Source organism: Zootoca vivipara, chromosome 11 (assembly GCF_963506605.1).
Source record: "Zootoca vivipara chromosome 11, rZooViv1.1, whole genome shotgun sequence".
Taxonomy (NCBI): Eukaryota; Metazoa; Chordata; class Lepidosauria; order Squamata; family Lacertidae; genus Zootoca; species Zootoca vivipara.
The window spans coordinates 30,100,146-30,116,178 of NC_083286.1; the positions used below are offsets into that span (position 1 = coordinate 30,100,146).

Sequence of the window (16,033 nt, forward strand, 5' to 3'; positions counted from 1 at the left end):
GTACAGTAGAACCTTGGTTTTCAAACTTAATCCACTCCAGAAGACTGTTCGGCTTCTGAAAAGTACAAAAACCAAGGATCAATGGGCTGCAAAGTCAATGGGGGGGGGAAATGAAAAATGTGCCTCGGAAGCCATTCGGCTTCTGAAAATTGTTTGAAAACAAAAGCATTCATTTCCAGGTTGGCGGCATCCAGGCTCCAAATCCTTCGGCTTCCGAAGAGTTCGACAATCGAGATTCCACTGTATACTTGCAAGAAAATCCAGGGGCCAATTCAAATTCCAGAGAGTTCCAGTTGCACACCAGTTCATTCAATGTTATAATTTCCACATCTTATGTAAAAGTTTCCAGAGGTTTGTTTGTGTTTTTCATTTGCAATAGCACTGCATCATGGGATGCAAAATTGCCTAAACAATTAAATCAGTGTTCACAAGGATGCGTGTTTGGCTCGTAAGAATGAGGGTGGTTTTGCCACAAAACTTCAAGGGATGATCCATGCTGCTAAGTTGGAGGTTTCCAAGGATGCTTAGGTGATCCTGTGTTGAAAATGATACTGTAAGCATCCAGACCTCCCTGCCACAGCCATCATCTCCTAGCTCTGTAGTCTCAGGTTGGTAGGGCAGAGAATAGTGTGGAGGCCCTCTTTCCTATCAGGCAGATTCCTAGGTAAAGGTAAGGTAAAGGGACCCCTGACCATTAGGTCCAGTTGTGACTGACTCTGGGGTTGCGCGCTCATCTCGCATTATTGGCCGAGGGAGCCGGCGTATAGCTTCCAGGTCATGTGGCCAGCATGACAAAGCCGCTTCTGGCAAACCGGAGCAGCACACAGAAACGCCGTTTACCTTCCCGCTGTAGCGGTTCCTATTTATCTACTTGCATTTTGACGTGCTTTCGAACTGCTAGGTTGGCAGGAGCTGGGACCGAGCAACGGGAGCTCACCCGGTCACAGGGATTCGAACCGCCGACCTTCTGATCAGCAAGCCCTAGGCTCAGTGGTTTAACCACAGCACCACCTAGGTCCCACAGCGCCACCTGGGCAGATTCCTAAATAGATTCCTAAATAACACTAAAACCCAGCTTTTCCCAGTTCCTCTACCAGGCATAGGCTGGTAGGAGAGAAAAGGGCTTGAGGGGGAGGGTTCCTACCTGGTTTCTATCCAATCAGAGAAGCATCTGCTCTACAGGCATCAGCAACAACACCTCAAAAATCTGCACATCTGAGGGCATCCAGAATGGGTGCCAGAGAAGCTTTCTAAAATCACTTTTCAGCCAGCCATTTGCTCTTCCATTCCAACTCCCCCTCATTTTCTGCACCCCCTTCCATTCAGTTAACATTCTGTGGTCGCAGAGCACACTGTTTTGAGGTACCCCCCTTTAGGGGGTTTTCGAAATATTTTTGAACATCTGCAAAACCTGGGGTTCCCCCCCAAGTCAGCTGATACCTCCTTCTTGTGCATGGAGGGTAACACTTTCACCTAATAAGGATCCACACTCAGAGAATGGGTTTACTATCAACCGATAGGACACTAATAAAAGCATCATAAGCCACCAAAGTGGTTGCATCCCTGCAACTGACAGACCCCAAGTTAAAACAAAGGTGATGCAATGGTTTGTCTTGGTTAACCAGGCTACCTGTGCTTTCCCTTGTGAAGAGTTAGCTGGAAATTACCCAGTGATGCTCCAGCAATTGCTCATTCTTATAACTTTACTTTGCAAAACCACAAGAATTGTGACAAGAAATCCAGTTTACTTCATCTGCAGGAAGCAAATCAGACCTAAAAGCTGGTCCATTTCTCACCCCCATTTCTGCTGTGCTAGCACCCAGCAGGACTCCATGTTTTGACCACATCCTTTTCTTGGCTTTTATGTTTAGCATCTTGGCATCATTGTAGTAGACCAGTGCCTGCTCTCAGTGATGAATTGAATGAGAGCCAATAACCTAAAGCAGGCATCCCCAAACTTCGGCCCTCCAGATGTTTTGGACTACAATTCCCATCTTCCCCGACCACTGGTCCTGTTAGCTAGGGATCATGGGAGTTGTAGGCCAAAACATCTGGAGGGCCGCAGTTTGGGGATGCCTGACCTAAAGCTTAATACAGATGAGATTGAGAGAGAGGTTCCCCAGGCCAGATGGGTAGAGTTTGGTCTGCCCTAGATGGAATTACACTCCCTCTGAAGCAGCAGGTGCATAGTTGGGAGGGGGGTTACTTCTGGATCCATTCAGATTGCTTGAGGTTCAAGTGGCCTCAGTAGTGTAGAGCTTTGGCCGGTGGCCCACCTGAGCCCCTATCTGGACAGGGACAGCCTAACTTCTGTTGTCGACACTCTGGTAACCTCTAGAATAGATTACTGCAATTTGTTGTATGTGGGACTGCCTTTGAAGATGGTTCAGAACAGAGGTCCCCAAACTAAGACCCGGGGGCTGGATGTGGCCCAATCGCCTTCTAAATCTGGCCTGCGGACGGTCCGAGAATCAGAATGTTTTTACATGAGTAGAATGTGTCATTTTATTTAAAAAGCATCTCTGGGTTATTTGTGGGGCCTGCCTGGTGTTTTTACATGAATAGAATGTGTCCTTTTATTTAAAATACATCTCTGGGTTATTTGTGGGACATAGGAATTCGTTCTCCCCCCCCAAAAAAAGATAGTCTGGCCCCCCACAAGGTCTGAGGGACAGTGCACCGGCCCCCTGCTGAAAAAGTTTGCTGACCCCTGGTTCAGAATCTGTAGCTGGTGCAGAATTCAGAGATCTGAGAATGTAACACCAATCCTGGTTACCAAGCAGTTTCTGGGCTCAATTCAAATTGCTGGTTCTGACCTATAAAGCTCAGGGATGCCTCTTCTGACATAAACTCTCCTGTGCAGTGCATTCCTCATCTGAGACCCTTCTCCTTGTGTCCTGTCTGAGGGAGGCAGGCAGGGTGGCAACACAAAAACAGACCTTTTCAGTAGCAGCTCCCCATCTGTGGAAAGCTTTCCCCAGAAAAGGACACCTAGCACCATCATTGCCTGTTTTTAGGCACAATATTTGGATTTAGGCACAATATTTGGATTTTTATTAACCCAGACCTTTGGTCATTAAATTGGGAAGGTAACTAATTATAACTGGGCCCTTTTCCCCACTTTAATCATAAAAGTATGTACAAACACATAACCATCCGAACAATAACATAATCATACATGCAGCATATTTTATATAAAAATCAAATTGAAGAGATGCAGTTAGATTTAGCCAAGAGGCCTCTTTTTAGTGCTTATCCTTTTAAATGAGGTAGGTAGGATTTGCACAAGGTCTAGTTTTATTGCTGTTTTATATTTGGCTTTAGTGTTTCTTGTATTTGTATTATGTAAGTTGCTCTGAGACACTCAAGAAGTGATGAATATATACAATAATACCTTTATAGGCATTGGAGGGTGGAGACGTCTCAGGCAAGAAAGAGAAATACAGTACACCAGTCTGTATATTTTTACCATGTCTCCCATTGCAATACAGTGGAACCTCGGTTTATGAACACCTCGGTTTATGAATTTTCGGTTTACGAACGCCGCAGACCCCTCTGGAACGGATTAATTCACTTTCCATTACTTTCAATTGGAAAGTTCACTTCAGTTTATGAACGCTTCAGTTTATGAACAGACTTCCGGAACCAATTGTGTTCATAAACCGAGGTACCACTGTAATAGTAATAGTAATAACAAAAATAATAATATACCACCCTTCATCCATAGATCTCAGGGTAGTTCACAGCATAAAAATACAAGATACAACAAAATACATGATAAAAATAAGAACAAAAATAAGCCAAGCCAATAAACCTCTCTCCTTCCCACAGACACATTTCAAAGGATCCATAGCTGCCAAGTTATCCCTTTTTTAAAGGGATTTACCCTTATGCTGAATAGGCTTCCTCGCGAGAAAAGGGAAAACTTGGCAGCTATGAGGATCTAGGATGTTAGTCAGCCCAAGCCCTGGCTGAAGAAGAACCTTTTCGCCTGGCACCTAAAAGGTGTATAATGAAACATCCCCCAAAACAAAGAGCAGCAGTTGCAACAACAGTGGCCAAAAAAACCCCTCTTAGTACTACTAATAATTATATTATTATTTTCAGGATTCCAGCCAGCCAGCCATGCCCTTTTCCAGTACTGTATATGATATTACATTCATTTCCAGCTGTCTATACCATCCCTTCACCCCTTGGAAAAGTATCTCCTCCACATCTGGAAGCTGGACGGTAATAAGAACAGACACTCATGGGGAGAAAATAAAATATCCCCACCTCCCGTCCCGGACCTCCTCTTTCATCTCCCTGTTGCAGTGGCCGCTAACACAAAGGACTATAGAAGATGTTGCTCTCCCAACAAGAACTCTTTCAGGAGTTCTTGTGAAAACCAACATCTACCATAATCCCCTGGGTTCCAGCCCACTGTTAGCCAGCACTATGAGAAGAAAGGGAGGGGGAGAAAACTTCCATCCAAGCAGGAAAAAGAAATCAGGGCTAATGTGCACCTCTCAATTTGATGCAGGCTTTCCACATGCCTGTCGTTCTTTTTCTAGCCTGGCTCAGGAAAACTTCACTGGTGCCTATAATTTTAATATTGTGCCGAGGCGTATTTAGAACCATCTTCCATTATGTTGTATGAAATGCATATTTCGTCCCACTGTACATGCCAATATTTTTGTTTCTTAGTTTTATGTTGAGTAGACAAGAGTTGGAACATTCCCCCCCCTTACCAACCCCATTTTAAGCAAAGTAAGAATGAGAAATGCCTAAAATGGCTGCCCCGGTAAATATCTGGTTCTAAGTATCAGAGCACAGCAAAATCTCCAATCCGCCCCTCCACAAAGGGGATGACTTATCCAAGGCCTTGGAACAGATCCAACCATTTTTGACCAGGTTCTAGAATCACAATGCTTAAGTAAACTTCTATAAAGAATCTGTACGCATACAGACCTGAAGAATGATGCGGAATCCGAAGCAGGCATGTGGTAAAGTAACATTTTTATTGCAGTAAGAGAAGTTTAATATAGAATGTCTGCAATACCATTCTGGCTTATTGAGCAGAGAATCTGTGGGATCATTCATGCCATCTGCACTCAGCAGGGACGGGTTGCTGAGAAAAGTTAGCAAATAAAAACAATAAAGAAAGTAAATGAAAATAATATGCAGAGTGATAAAAATAGGGAAGCCAGAACTCTAAACCAGTTGGATTTCAGTTACCTCCGCTGGATCTTTCAGCAGAGAAATGTGTTGTGGTAACGGCTATATTTAATGAAATGCAAATATAAGAACCTAGTCCAGGTAGGGGAACTGCTATTTACCTGATTGAGGCTGTAATTCATAAACTACTTAATCAGGATTAGTCAGTGAAATCCATGCAAAATGAAGCTCATTTTAAAACAGATCTTTTTCTCTCTTCATTTTTAAAGGTAACAGATTCATAATATTATCTCACTGGAAACTCTGAAAAAAAAAGTTTTAACTGCTTTTGTCTGGAATTTTTGCAAGACTTCACACTCTAACAATTTTTTTATCTTAGTATTAGAAGGCATCATTGGAATTTTTTCCTCTTTTTGTAGTAACCTTTTTTGTTTTGTTTTATATTATTTGTTTTACATTGCCTTGCTTTTTGTGTAGGTTTTTGTTTTTTTTTTTTGCTTTTTGGGGGGCTTTTTGTTCCGTTAGAAGACTATAAAGACAATACCATCATTTTCAAAACATTTGTTAGAGCTAAACACATAAATACCAGTTATAAACTACTCTAAAGTCTGCTGGAACCACAGCACCTTTACTCTTTTTCTGGATGTCTATAGTGTCCGGTTTAAGTATACCTTACTGGAAAAGAAGTTTCATTACTATTATTGGACATGCCCAAGAAGGATCTATCTGTTCTTTTCATGGTCAGGCCTCATTTCCCAGTTATATGGAAACTTGATCAGACCCTTTCCTAGTAATCTTGCTAGGTGCAGATGTCCATACTACAATATGGATATTAGTCGCTACAACTTTGTTCTGAAGAAAAGGGCATTTATGCACTAATAAAAAGTACTTGTGGACATGATAGTCATCTGGGCTGTTATGTACTAAGCTTGGATCCTAGAACAATAGGCAAGTAGGATCCTAGAATGCAACAACTGATTGGCTTGCAGGAGAAGACCAATCAGGCTCCAGGAAGAAGTTAATCAGCCTATTAGGCTGGTAGGATTGTAGAATGCAACAACTTATTGGCCTACAGGGTAAGACCAATCAGGCTCCAGGAGGGAAGCAGAATCAGCCAATCAGACGGGACTCATTGTGTAAATAATGTATATAAAAGCCTGAGGTTTGGGGGGCGGCATTTCATTCACTGTTTTAAAAGTTGCAATTAAGAACATGAAGTCACTACAGGAATCCGAGTATATGGGCATCCCAAAACAAGTGTGGATGTTTCTTAGCTCCCTGGCTAAGAAACTAATTTTTCAGGGAAATTGATCTCCCGTGCAGAAAAGAAATTTGAACGCCTCCAGATCACAAAGGCCATCTACAACCATATCCTCCATTTTATCTAGATTCAGCTTCAATTGGTTTGCCTTCATATAGTCCTAGATGTCAGTCCATAACCAAGATTACTGTTGACCAGACATAGGCAAACTCAGCCCTCCAGATGTTTTGGGACTACAACTCCCATCATCCCTAGCTATCAGGACCACTGGTCAGGGATTATGGGAATTGTAGTCTCAAAACATCTGGAGGGCCGAGTTTGCCTATGCCTGCTGTTGACTCTTAACAAGTATGTGTGAGATCCTAAGTTCTACTATCTTCAGAGCACAACACTACCATCACTTGCGCCTCATTATCTTCATGAACCAGTACCAACAGAGCTTCTAATTTTCAAACTCCTATTCACTGGGTCTTGAAGAAGGTAGCTTGCATTTCTTTGGTGGGGGGGGGGGAGAATAGCTAGAGAGTCTGAACCTCAAACACACAATTTTTAAAAAAAAACATGATGAAAGCATAAGGGCTTTGTTATGGCACAAGCAACACCCCAAACCTGTTTCCCCTTTGCGAGCTTCTAAAAAGTATCTCCCATATAATTATTAAATGAAAACACTCACTTACCCAGTACTCAGCCTTTAAATCTTGAATAAGAGACATTCACTCTGAGAGAGGTACTTACCGTGTTTCCATGGATACTGGATGATGCCAATCAGGTCCATGTTTTTATCTGAAAGTGGTACCCTGCAGAGAAATGAGTTTGGTGAGTAGCTGTTTATGTGCAGTTAGTAAATAGGAAGCTTGTTTATTTGACAAAGGGCCTGTGACCCAGCCTCCCCTTCCCAATACCTCTCATTCTCTCTCCCCTCAACCTTCCCCCCCTTTAAGCACAACAGTACTGGGGCATGTCGTAGTTTCCTGCCATATCGCTGAAGATCAGGATTTTGGTAATGCAGATACCAGATCATTTGCCTGGTATTTCACTCATTTGGTGAATTAATGGTACTAATGGTAACTACCAGATTTCTTTTCTCAATTTCTAGTCCTATACACTTTTTTTCTCCAAGGGGAGGCGGGTGAATAACAATAGCAGATTGGCAAGACATAAATGCCCTTACCTTAGTCTAGAAAGGAGAAGAAATCCAGAATGAAAGTGCTTCAAGGTTTAACAAGGTTTTACTTATGCACATTTGCTCTGATTCCTCAATTTTTGAAGCCTCTGTGTAATTCTGAAATGCAGTCTCTTAACACGACGTTCTAATTTGGGGAGCGAGATTACTGAATCCTCTTTGAGAAGTTTTAGGTTTCTAATATTTCTCCGGATAAAAGTAAGAGTGAAAAGGGAAAGAAATCCATTTAATACTTAACATCGTTTAATAACCCGAATGATGTGTGTTCTGTTTCCATTTCTAAAGAAGTTTCCTTCCATCTGTAATTAAAAAGTACAAAAAGTTGTCTTGTTCTAAAATTATTCTTGGAAATGAGGGGTTTTTTTTAACTTCACTGTAAAAGAGGGGTATGCCCCCTCCACACACACACACTTTTTACTTTTACTTTTGGCCATCTGAAAGTCATTTCATTTTGCTTCCTCCCAAGAAGTGATTTTTGGATAAAGCTACTGATTTGATATTTTCCAATTGAACTTACAGCTTGCTTTGTGGACAGAGTAATTCTGTGTTCTTTCGCCAGAGCTGACAAAGGTCTGCTTGTCAGTGATACCTTTTACAGCTAAATTTACTCTCGAGTGACAGGAGCAGGTGGGGCCAGGCATGCCAGACACTTGTGCATGGAAATCACGCATCTTACAGGTCAACAGCAAAGGGGAAAAAGCCTGTGCCTTCATAGCAGAGGGTGAGTGAGGCAAACAGGACCCAAACTGGGGGGTTTCTCTTCAAAGCCAGCTGGTCTGGCTTTATTCTACAGGAATTTTTTACCTGCCAGTTTAATCATCGAAACCCTCAGCAGGTGCTGACGGGTACATCTTCCTGGAGAAGAAGGGCACTGGTAAGTTTAAATAAATAAAATCCTTTTTAATATATATATATTATATAAAAATAGAGTTGAGGCTGATCTCCTAATTCTACTCTAGAATTCTGCCTAGGAACAGGAACCACAGGTAAGTTTTCAAAAACTTAAAGGATTTTTTTTAATGTAAAAAATGAGACACATTTTGGAAACAGGCTTCTTTCTAATAATTCCTTTGACAAGAGAAACTTTGACAACCAAGATCCAGTGTTTTATATTACTGCCGCTTTTTGGAAAAGGTATTCTGAAGACTAAATGTTGAGAATATATATGTTTAGCATGCAGGGGTAAAAATTGGCAGGAAAGCTAAGAAGCACATTCCCTCCCCCCCTTTCAAAATGATTTTCCTTTTTTTTAAAAAAAAAGTGAGAAGTGAAAAGAATATGTTCCATTTTGGAATGCCCTCATTCTACCTCCCAAATGGGGAGCGAATGTGGAAGACTTTAAAAAAATTAAGATGTTACTGATCAAAGGGAAACCATACGTTAAATGCTGGTGGTGTCACTGGGGAAAGAAGTTGGATTATGAAACAAAAGCTACGTGTGAATATATTAGTGTATTTGCACCCTGATTTCACTTTAATTACATCATGTGTGCTGTTTGAACAACTGTTAATTTCATAAAACCGTCATTCTGCTGGTGGAGCCTGAGGAACATTTTTTCAGGACAATCTTATTTTAATTACAGCAAAGAGGGGGGGGGAGATCAAATGCTAAGGCGTATTTTGGGGAGGAGCAGAATTTTTATGATGAATTTCTATTTTCACAAGCTTGTGCTTTTAACTGTGCTTCACAGCAGTTCTTACAAACTGTCAAACAAATTGAAAGCATTTCTGTAAACAAGTAATCAAGTTTTTTTATTAAAAAGAGGGGGTAGGAGAAGAAGAAGAAAAAGAAGAAGGGGGGGGACCCAATACAAAGTCTATATACAAAGAGAACATATGAAACTGCTTTTAACAACCAGATTCCATATTGACATACTGCCTGGCACGCAAGTTTAAAGAGCACAGAACAACAGATAGATAAATTGTGACATTAATTTGGCACTGAAGGTTATTCTGCTTGGAAAATAAGCATGGGAGTTTTAAAGCCAGGATTGTTCAACAACTTTAAAGAGATTTTTACATGGAATATTTGTGATTGGAACATGAAGTCCAGGGGTTACTGATCTCAAGAAATGGGAAACGTTTTTCAAACACTAATCGGTTTTTCAAAGTAAATCCAAACAATTTCCTTTTTTTTCCTACAAGAAATTTGTGTTTACGATCACAGCCTTGGTCTGCCTGTCTGTCTTGTTCATGGGGGGGGGGGGATGAAGCATGCAGAACAGCTGATTTGTCTTTATATCTGTCCTAAAACCAGGCAGCTGCCAAAGCAGAATGCCACTGACACAGACATTTGCAAGAACAGTTTTCAATTTATGAACTGTCACTGTAGGTCACTGATTTCATACAATGACACAAATTATGTTCAGAAAGAAGGGGTAACTTAATTGGCTGTTTAAGGAACCTGAACCTGTGTTTCCTCTGATATCAATCCAAGACTGAAATCCTGTGCACACTTGCCTGGGATTAAGCCACATGAAATACAGTGGGGTTTACTTTCAAGCAAACATGATTAAGATAGCACTGCATGGAGCTATACACTAATTGATAATACTAAATATGTAGCATACCACATCATTTGCTTCCTAGGCTGTGATCCTAAATACATTTTGACCGTGGTCCTACACACACTTTACTGGGAATAAGACCTATTGAACACAGGGGGTCTTACTCTGAGTAAGCAGGCAAAGAATGCTGCCGTTAATTTCTGAAATTCCCCCATGCCCATTATCTTGAAAGATAAATAATTCTAGAAAGTTTTCTTTTTTAAAAGCAAAACAGATACCTATGGGAAATTATGAAATTGTACAAATTCATGAGCAATGGCAAAAATAGTAAGCTACAAACTGTTTTTCTTTTTGCAGAATCAAGACACCTGAGCTTCTGTTAATGTGACTCACTTAATTAAAATCTTTGTAAATAGAGTTTGTAGCCTGAGTTCCTTCTGTTTAAAAATTACTGTAGTCTGTTTTGTTACACCTGAAGTCATAAAGTAGTTTACTTCTTTTGAATAAGAAACCTTATTTTGTGTATTGGCAATCATGTATGCAACTTATTTAGCTTCATACTGATTAACCGTGATCATCAGCTTTTGACATTGTTACCATATCATCTAAACATCTGTGTGTGACTGAATAATAAAGGGCTAACATTTATCTACTAACAGATAGTATCTGTTAAATTGTCCTTTCCTCTTTTCAGTGAAATTTAAAATAAATACCCTAAATGTTGTTTATTTAAAGGTTGGATGGTTTAAAAAGCAGAATTGGCACACTTTTGTCCTTTTCCTAAACACACACTCAGGAGTGACTGAAACAAATTAAAATGACTGCCATCAATAGCTACCCGGTATATATCTTAAGAATTGTAGAATCTTAAGATTTGTAAATTGCCCTGGAGGACCTTGAGTCCAATCCCATTATTTAAGGCAGTCTAACCTGTATCTCAAGCTTTTCTGATGGGCACATTCACAGTATTTGCATAAACCCTTGCCAGGAAGAACATTCTGAAACCATCTTTGGTAGTTTACTGTTTCAGAATTCTTCCCAGTCCTAATCTTAAAATTTTGTTTGTGTAATGTGAGGCTGGTGCTTTGTACCCTATACTTGGAAGATATGGGGCATGGTCACTGGGGACTTCGCAATAGGCAAGCCCTATCAAAATACACCTTGCCTGGCTCCTGTTCATTGCAATGAGATTTCCACCAGGGGACTTCCACATAGATTGTGCCTATAGTTACTCTCTTCCTTCTTTCTCACACCCTTTTAAATAGCTAAAAGTGGCTCATGTGAGCCCCACAACATCTTTTTTTTGGGGGGGGGGCTAAATATACTCCGTTTCTCCAGATTTTCCAGATAGACCTTTTATATCCATTCCATTCCTTTATGTAAAAACAACAACACCCAGCAATCTAGTTCACTTTTCTACTACTTCTTTGTCTTTACCAGTAAATTGTAACACTTGACAAAGTTGTCTCTATGTATTGTCTCTAACTTTGACTCGCTGGAAATTCAGAAGTTTTGCTTTGCGTATGCTATTCCTCGTTCCAAACCTAGAAAGCCATGAATGTGTCATATGCTTTCAAACCAATGTAAGCCTTTCTTTTTTCCCTTGCACTGGGGAAAACGCATAGTAGCTTTAATGAAATTAAGAGAATGGACAAAACTGCTGAGATTATAATCTTGCACAATTGCCCTTGCATACATCTGTTTGCGTATATATTTATTGATATTTCTTTTCAAAATGTAAGTTATACATCTGAAAAGCCAATTTGCAAACTGGTTTTCCTTTTGTGTGTGCGTTAGATGCAGTATTCCTGCAGCGTAAAGCAAATGTCCTTCTTCCTAATCATTTAATTTAGAGCAGTCTTGAAAAGTACAAAAATGTGGCCTAAGAACAAAATATTCTATCAGAATCACTCAGGTACTACAGGACCACTTGAGTGGCAGGTATAGAAAGTTATTCTTCCTGGAAGGAACTGTTACACACCAAGGGCAGTTTCATGAGTAGAAAATTGTTAGGTTATTAGAATAAATTATAGATCATATAAACCAATACTCTCAAAATCAAGAGGATGGCTGTTTCTCAGCCATGCTCCGATTGTGACTCCTCACTAATCCCTGAAATTAATTGAAGACTTCCTTGACATTGTCACATAGAGAACTATTTGACCCCCCCCCCCTTTCCTCAATGTATTCTCATTCTATCATCTTGGGTGATTATCAAACACCACATTTTAATTCTACTCCAAGCCTGCAACAGATTAGCCTTTTTGTATTTCGGTCATGGCCATACAGTCCAGTTCCATACTATTGGAGTTCCAGCAGCTTAGGGAACTTGCAAAGCAGCATCACTTGCAAAATATCCATATGTAGCTGTCTCAATACACTGAAAAAATTAATACAGGAGTACTGTATAGGCATTTAAGGAAGAGTCTAATGTAGCATCAAACACCCAAATGTAGCATGGTGAAAAGTGGTAGACTCCGTTCTTCTATCGCTCTAGTACAGGCATAAGCAAACTAGGCCCTCCAGATGTTTTGAGACTACAGTTCCCATCATCCTTGACCCCGGTCCTGTTAGCTAGGGATGGTGGGAGTTGTAGTCCCAAAACATCTGGAGGGCCGAGTTTGCCTATGCCTGCTCTAGTATGTTATCTTGGAACATATTCCTCCAGAGTTAACGCCAACATGATAGCTGCCCTCAAGTATCTGACTGGCTTTCATGAGAAAGATGAAGCAGACTTGTTCTCTCTTGCTCCAAAGAGAAATTAGAAATTGAAGGGAGTCAGATCTGAGTTAAATATTAGGAGGAACCTCCTAACAGTAGCAGCTGTTTGACAGTGGAACACACTGTCTTTTCTAGAGGCCTGTCAGAAACATTGTATTGTAGATCCTGCACTGAGCTGGGGGTTGAGCTAGGTGACTTCCAAAGCTCCTGACCAACTCTGAAACCCTGAAATCTTCCCTGATCAACATGGGTCACATCACTCCATACATTTAAAACACATCCATGCCTCTTTAGCAGCCATGTCTTCCTCCCATTGTAGTTTACCATGCACAGAGGCACAATTCCCAGCACCTCTAACAAACTGCAGTTCCCTACAGGAGTTTTGGGAGAAAGCCAAGTGCTTTAAACATATGGTGTGGATAGGATCATAATCTACACAGAAGACACGCAGCATTACAGAGATATGGGCTGTGTTGCCCACATAACCAATTCAAAGATAGAATTCAAGATGGTGGAGAACCTCAGACAGTGAATCAAAGTTATGAGCCCAGCAAAAAGGGGAATCCGAGATAGTGGGGTGAAACCCACATCTCATTGTAGTCCATGGAAAATCTCGCTTTTATTTCTGTGAATCGTATCCACAGCATGCTCTGACTTGTTTTTTATGATCGAACAAATTATTTACACAGCGGACCTTTATATAGGTGGGTTGTGGTTCTTTCTGTCTATTTATAAAAAGTTATATTTATTTGGGAGAGCAAAATTGCTAATTTTTTTACCAACTATATATCTAATAAACTATTTAATAATGAATGTACTGTACTCCTTGTTTAACTCCTATTTACTAATTTGGCTGGCTTCCAGAACTCCTGAAAAAAAAAAGACTGACCGTTTTTAGTAGAATATAATGTATTTAGTTTCTGAGAAACTTGTTAGGTGTTGGAAGTGTTTTAACTGATTTCACTCATAGTCAACAGCAATGCAAAGAGAAAGGACAATGAACAGATTAGAAAATCCATATGAATAAAGAAAGGCAGTTCAAATGCTAATGAATAAGCACCATTTAAAGTTTAAAAAGAATGTTTCTGATTGATAACTTAGTAAATTGTGGATATTGTAATCCCAAAACTACCTGTTTTAAAATAAAAAATACTCTGGGTTGGCATTTTACATATGTTTCTGTATTAAGAGACAACTGCTGCTTTGTGGTGAAGAAAGGAATCAAGCCTGGGATGTTTTTCGTTGTGTTTTAACTGGCCTAGCATTTAGACTTGTATTACTGCAGATAAAGTGGGATCTCATTCCTGCAAGCCTGGGAATGCAAGCTGGCTTTATCCTGCTCGTCAGAAAAGCCTTCATCTCACTACCGTACTTTGCTTTCCCAGTCCCAGTGCGTCCACAGTTCCTACAGCCCATAGAATCCAACCTTGTTTTAAAACATTGTTTCAATACACTGAGTGCTATTTTATATTGCACTGCACTGGAATATCTCTCTTCCACACCCAGCTTGACTGCCTTCCTGTTTTTGAAACCCTCTCTGTTCAGTGTTTGCTCTCACTCCCGAGAGCTTGTATTTTGTCCACTGATAGCGCAGTGCTCTCTCTAGCAGGTTCAGATGTTGTTTCGTTATTTCAGATGCTTACTGAAAAACAATATACTGTATACCAATACTGAAAGTTTTGTGGTTTGCAAAGCAATGGAACATAATGGTGAGGAGCATTTTGTTTTGTAGCACTGCCTTCACACTCCGGCAGCTGACTTTCAGGCTAGATTAACCCCAAGGCTAAATATGCTATTGAATGAGGCTCGGACCCCACAGTGTACAAGTACAGCCATGCAGTGCTCTAAGAGCATGTAAAGTGTGGGCTGGGCCTATATTGCATGCCTTCATTCCATGCCAGTCTCCTTTCAAATTCCACTCTTCTCTGAACATGGCAGCTGTGTGCTTAATCACATGACAAGAGAAGAGTGATATCATGTTCCCCAGTTAAGTACCAAAAGGCTGCAAAGCATGAGAAGCGGGATAGTGAGCAGTATGGGACTAACAGGGCACGAAGAGGATGCTTTTAGGGGCTTAATTGTGCCAGAGGCAGGCTCAATATCTGTTTCCAGCACAAGGGCTTAACCCTGGAGAATATGAAGCCCAGTTTCCACTCTCAAACAGGACTCCCATTGCAACCACATTTGGGGAGAGATCACATGGCAATAGCATACCTCTTACCTAACGTCACAAAGTATTGTGAGACTGTTGAGAGACCACACCTCTCCACTCCACCCTCAGTTGCTCGAAGGGCAAGGCTTCTTTATGTCCAATCCCCTGTTCCTTGTAATCCATTGATGAATATACTGCTTAATGCCAAAAGAGGATTCTAAGCAGTTTACAAGTGTAAAAACCAGTGATGCATTATATTGCCTTTTTCTCAGGGAGGATGTTTTTGCCAGTCCATCTTATTTGGCTTTGGTGGCTTTTGCTGTTCTTTTTGGCCTTCTTGTATCGATTCGGGGACAGGGTTTATGTTCTGTATGAACTGCCACAACTGGTGCTTTAGCATTGGGCAGCAAATCAGGCTTAGAGATATTAGCAACCCATTTGGGAGTCACCTTAAGGGCTTTGGGCTACTAGAAATAACTGTATCCCCCTCTGTGTCAAAGATTAGTTGGGGCCTATTCTGCCTTCCACCATGTGGTTTTACCAAGCAGGGAGGTTGGATGCCTCATTGGCCACCATGTTGATGAGGAATCGCAGCACTAGACTTCATGTCCTCTTAATGTGAAACTGTCATAAGTTGGTAAAGGCTTTTTTTCACCCAGCTCAGTACATCTGGATTCTGGTGCCTTTCGCTTAGTCTGCACTGCAAGGGCATGTAAAGAGAAGATAAAAAGCTTTCATCAGCAAGGGGCTATGGAGTCCCCCTGCACACCAGGGATTAGAGGGAAGAGCTTACAGATCAAATGCCAGTAGCTGGAAACTGCAGGTGGGGAGAATGCTTGGGTCTTGCATGCAGGCTTCCCAAAAGGACACTAGGCTAGGTGGGTCATTGGTATTGACAGGTAGATTTGATCCTAAATATGTAGCTTTCTCAGTCTTAAGTATACCCAGCGCCGTGGTACAAAGATCCCTCTGGTGCCCCCCCACATTTCCCAGAGTTGCCGACCCTTTTACAGCACTACCGGCAGCTTTGCAGGGCTGGAGGAGGCGGGCAGC

The 16,033-nt window shown here is 41.0% G+C and overlaps 1 protein-coding gene across 9 annotated transcripts in view; it reads left to right on the forward strand.

Moving 5' to 3' along the window:
* The first annotated feature begins 8,306 nt into the window (after nucleotides 1–8,306).
* The window catches only part of MEF2C (myocyte enhancer factor 2C), a 163,134-nt gene continuing 155,407 nt past the window's right edge, over nucleotides 8,307–16,033 (forward strand). For all 9 annotated transcript variants that reach the window (XM_060280208.1, XM_035099848.2, XM_035099852.2 and 6 more), the window contains exon 1: nucleotides 8,307–8,475. The gene's annotated coding sequence lies outside the window, so the exon portion shown is untranslated. The remainder of the gene's footprint in view (nucleotides 8,476–16,033) is intronic.